This window comes from Ursus americanus, chromosome 6 (assembly GCF_024610735.1).
Source record: "Ursus americanus isolate L20-20 chromosome 6, mUrsAme1.1.p, whole genome shotgun sequence".
NCBI classification, from domain to species: Eukaryota; Metazoa; Chordata; class Mammalia; order Carnivora; family Ursidae; genus Ursus; species Ursus americanus.
This window is the reverse complement of record NC_142132.1, coordinates 11613542-11618451: the sequence shown is the minus strand read 5'-3', so window position 1 is coordinate 11618451 and position 4910 is coordinate 11613542. Positions and strand designations below refer to the sequence as shown.

The window sequence follows — 4910 nt, the reverse complement described above, 5'->3', positions numbered from 1 at the left end:
GATGGTTTTTTGTGATTTCTGAAGTTTCGAGGAGCGACAGCATCAAGATTGGGTCTCACTGGCTTTAGTAACAGTCCATGGCAGACGCAGTTACAGGCCGGTTCTGGAATCCACGACCTCTCTCTGGGCCCGGCTCATGAGAGAATGATTGTCCGTCACATTTCAGCCTCAGATGGCAGCTGTTACCTGGGAAGACTCGGGGCTGTGCACCCCGTTGATGGGAATGTCCGTCTTTGGATTGGCCCAGCTCAGGAGCAAGGGGCTGGGAGGGTCAGACGCACACAGGAAAAACAGTCCCTCGAGCTGCCCGAGGCTGACCAAAGTGTTGTGTGCAGTCCAGGTCACTGGGGTTGGGAATGTGTTCTGTGAGAGTCTTGGAGTCATCTTTATCGGACACTTCTCTGAGTCATCAAACCGGGCTGGGTTTATGTTCCCAGATTGGGTTCCTAGAAGCCATTGGGGTTAGGGTCACACGCACTCAGAAGCCACTGGGTGGGAAGAAGATCCTTGTTTGTATGCCAGTGTCTTTTAAAAGCTTGGGAAGGACCACAGCTTCTGAATGTGCTAGATTTTGGTGTTTTAATTATAAATCAAAAATGGAAGAAGAAGACAGTCCTGAGAACTTGGAACCCCCAGAGAGCATGCTGACGTAGAGCCCCCATGCCGAATTCCTCAGGACCGGACTGAGTTTAATATTGGTGTGTGACTGTGCCATACAAAAATACACGCTCCCGGAGTTGCCACTCTTAGCCCGCTGAGAAAGGTTGAAGTCATTCGGGTGGGAATCCGCCAGCATCGTTCCTGGGTGAACTCATGTGGGGAGTATAAGCTGACTGCTGATGACACACCATTGATTCTAGAAACCTGAATGTGTAAATAGGGGAAAAGGCTTCTACTGGACTTTTTCAAATGAACCAAAGATAAAGAATATGACCACTTCTTTTTGTGACTTGGGCGTCCATGCTCAACGGACCTTAACGTGAAGTTTCCTTGGTGGTTATGAATCGGACTGATGATATTTTTATCACTAAACATCAGTAGATAGCCCTTTACTGTAGTTAGAAGATTTTTAATCATCCAAATCAGATGGTACCCGGCTATCCAGGTAGGAATTATCTGGCCTGTGTTGGTGGTCTCTGGGTCTTACATGGGGGCAACAGGCTGGCTGTTGAGCTGGCTGCAAAGTTCTTACTAACGTAACTGTCTCGGTCTCTGTAGGAGTCAGGGCACAGATATCCACTGAATATCTGTGGGGGGGGGGGTCTGCTTGTGTAATCATCCCGGTGCCCTTTAGAGAACATCAGAATGGGGAACACAGGCTTGAATCAGAACTCTTGGGTTCAGTTACAGTTTCTCGTAAGAGCTCGGGGACAATGGACAAGTCCCGTAGCCTTTTCCTTCCCTGTGTCCTCAGTCGTAAAATGGGGGAAAATGATTAAATGAAATGAGACATGTGGAGCAGTGGAAGTTGTACCTGGCATGTAACAAATGTTAGTTATTCTCAACATCCTCATGCAGTGGATGAGGCAACAGGAAGTGACATGCCCGCAGAGCCGGGAGCAGAGGCAGGATTTGAGTCCAGCCCCCGGGAGACATAAAGGTCATGTTAGCCTCACCACAGTGCACCATCTTCTTTAGCACCAAGTGGGCTGTGGTGGCCAAGAGGAACAGGACTATCTAAGGACCACAGAAATGTGAAAATAACCTCTTACCTCTTCCTAGGTCAGAGCATTTAAAATTATATATTAATACTATATATTATATAAATATAAATATATTAATATAAGTATATTACACACACACACACATACACACACACACATATAGTATCAAAATCATGTGAAATTCCTGTCTCCAGGTTGAAGCAGATAGCAAACGACTTGGAACTAGCAAGTAATGGCATCCACACTGAAAGCCACTTGCACCTTCAGTGCTGGCAGCCCAGGTCCCTGGGCTTGGTTTCCAGAACTTTCTAGAGCACTCCCCACATCCTCTCACCAAGGGTCTGCACCCCTCCAGCACATTCCCACATTTGGGTCTGCCCTTGGCCCTCTCCCTTCTTGTCCAGACCTTGCTCACCCTTCAGCCCGCCATTCTGTGAAACCTTCCCTCCTTGGACAGTACCTTCCTTCTCAGACTTTCCCTCCCCCAAACTCCATGCCTTCTGTCTGTTTGCCAGGGCGCAATTGTCTTCCAGCTGTTTGAACACCTCCAGTCATTTCCTGAGCAAGACTGTAAATTCCCTGAGGCAGTTCATTTTGAAACCTCCTAATTCCAACGTTGTTGTCCAGACCTGGGCACAGAGGTACCCTGGATGACCAGGAGACCCTTAAAGTCCCTTTGACTTAAGATCTTATGTTTCCCAGGCTTGACTGACATTTATTCCAAAATAAGCATCACTAATAGTTGATGAGAGTTTAGGGTTCTTGGCTGTGCTGAGTGTGGACAAGTTGTCTCCTCTTTATGGGCCTCAATCCCCCCCCCCCCCCGGCCCCATGAAAGGTGGGCCCTGACTAGGGCCCCTCCTGGTGGTCTGGATGCTTCTGGTGAGTCCACACTTCTTACGAGTCGAGTCTCTGTGCAGCTTGGAGCTCCACTGCGGGCCGTGCATTCCTGCAGCTCCTGTGCGAGTGTGGCCACTTTGCCCACTGTTCTGTAACATTATACAAATGTAATCATATGCCAGGGAACAGGATCCAGAGTCGCAGTTATTTTGGGATATGCAGGAGCCTGTGGGAAAATGCTGGAACATATCTGAGTCACTCAGGCAAATACCTTTCTTTCCGTGTTCCAGCATGTTTTGAGCTTCCAGGCGGCACAGAGCAGCTCCAGCAGGCGCACACGCCCTGTGTGTTGGGCCTGCCCTTCCTGAGTGGCACTCCCTGTTTCCCTGGGGTGCTGCCCCCTCCTCTGAGCTCTGAAAAGTAGTGCGGAGGCCTGAGAGGCAGGGCTGGATGAAGCCCTTGGAGGCCTTCTGGGTGGAAAGAAATTTTGGTGACGCCCCCAGAGGGGATTCAAAATAGAAAGCAGTAGTAAGCCCCAAGTAGGTGTAAGGGTGATCCGAATGTGCCATGTTACATTCTGCTGCTTTCTAAAAACTGGAAATGAAATTCCTCCAGTTGTGTGTGTGTGTGCGCGCGCGGGTGCGTCTTCGGGTGTGTTCTTGCTTTCCCGGGACTCAGGCCACCCGTTGTCCAGCGCCGCCCACTGGGAACCAGTCCCCATGGAGGGCGCCGAACAGGGCGAGTGGGGACCAGGAGCAGAGCACAGGGCGGGGAAAACCAGCAACGCTACCGTCCTGCTTTCAGGGAGAGGGAGGGGAGGCAGCAGGAGGTCCTGGGCACGGGTCCTCCCCAGACAAGGGAGCCCAGGACAAGGGGGCCAGAACTGCAGGTGCACCTGGAAGCCAGCCTAAAGGTGGCGCCAGGAGATACGGAGGGGATTGGAAGAAGCCTCCCAGGTAAGAAAGAAGGGGCCTTTGTCAAGAGCGCTCCTGTTCCTCACCCTGCCTGCTCCAGCCTGAGCTCTGCCCTGATGTCTTTGCTTGCCCATGCAGAGGCTGGGCTCTCCCCACATCCCCCGGCTCTTGCCCCAACAGGAGGAGTCCTACCATCAGTCTCTCCCTGGTTTTCTTCTGCTCTCTCTCTCTCTCTCGGAACAGGGCTCCTCCTCTGCCTTAGCCTGCAAAATCACAAACCAGAAGGAAACCTCTCCTCCTTGCTCCTCAGTTTACCCCCTTTATTATGAATATTGTGAAAGAACCGAAGTCACCACCAGGTCTCCCATGCACTGCTGTCCCAGCTGCACCCCCGCCCAGCACCCAGCACCCTGTGGACGCAGTGCTATGGTCATTGGTGCCACACCTCCCTGTGCTTCTCCTCATCAGAACTGCGGGACTCACCTTCTTCCCCTGCCCACTCCTAAACAGCGAGGTCTCCCACGCTCCCTTCCTCGACCTCCTGCTCTTATCGCTGGGGGATGGTTAGCCTGTGTCAACTTGGCAAGGTGACAGTACCCAGATACTTAATCAAACACTAGTCTACAGGTTGCTGTGGAGGTATTTTGTAGATATGGTTAATGTCTACAGTCCGTTGACTTGACAAAGGAGATTACCCTCGATAATGGGGTGGGCCTCACGCAATCAGTTGAAGGCCTTTAGAGCAACAACTGTTCCTGGAAACGACAAAAATTCTGCCTCAAAACTGTACTATCAGCTCCCACCTGGGTTTCCAACCTGCCTGCCTGACTACAGATTTCACACTTGCCTGTCCTCATTGTCGTGTGAGCCAATTCTTTAAATCGCTTTAAAGCACGTGCGCACGCGTACTCTCTCTCTCTCTCTCTCTCTCTCTCACACACACACACACACACACACACACACACACACGCTGTGTTTCTCTAGACAACCCTGACTGACATACACTGTGCTCTCTGCTCTCACTGCGTCACTGGCTGCCAGTTTCCACACCGTGGTCACTTCTGGGTCTATGTCACTGACACCTTCCTTCTCCTGAGCACCAGACTTCTCTGCCCAGTTGCCTGCGGGGTTCCCTCAGCACCACCTCTGCTCTGTCACAACACACGCCTTTCTCAGGGTGCAATCTCAGATACTCGCAGAGGTCACCACCAGGAGGAGGAGTGACAGAGCCAACTGTCACGGCAGCCGGGTAGGGCCTGGGGGCAGACGTAGGCTGCTACTCAGCCCCGGCCTGTTGATGCTACGTAGGGACAGGGCTCCAGTGTTGTCAGAGTTTTCCAGTGTTCAAGAAAGTCCAGAAATCTGTTCATGTGAGATCTCTCCCTTTTTAAATATTTTTTAAATGTTTTTAAAACCCAGCCGGCCGGACAAACCCCATCTGTAGGCCAGATTTGGCCTTTGGGCTGCCAGTTAGCAAGTTCCAAGTCCCACT

General features: G+C 51.4%; 1 long non-coding RNA gene across 1 annotated transcript in view; it reads right to left on the bottom strand.

Annotated features, from left to right (window-relative positions):
• LOC123796019 (uncharacterized) overlaps positions 1-4910 on the bottom strand; it is an 87735-nt gene that overhangs the window by 51682 nt on the left and 31143 nt on the right. The window lies entirely within an intron of this gene.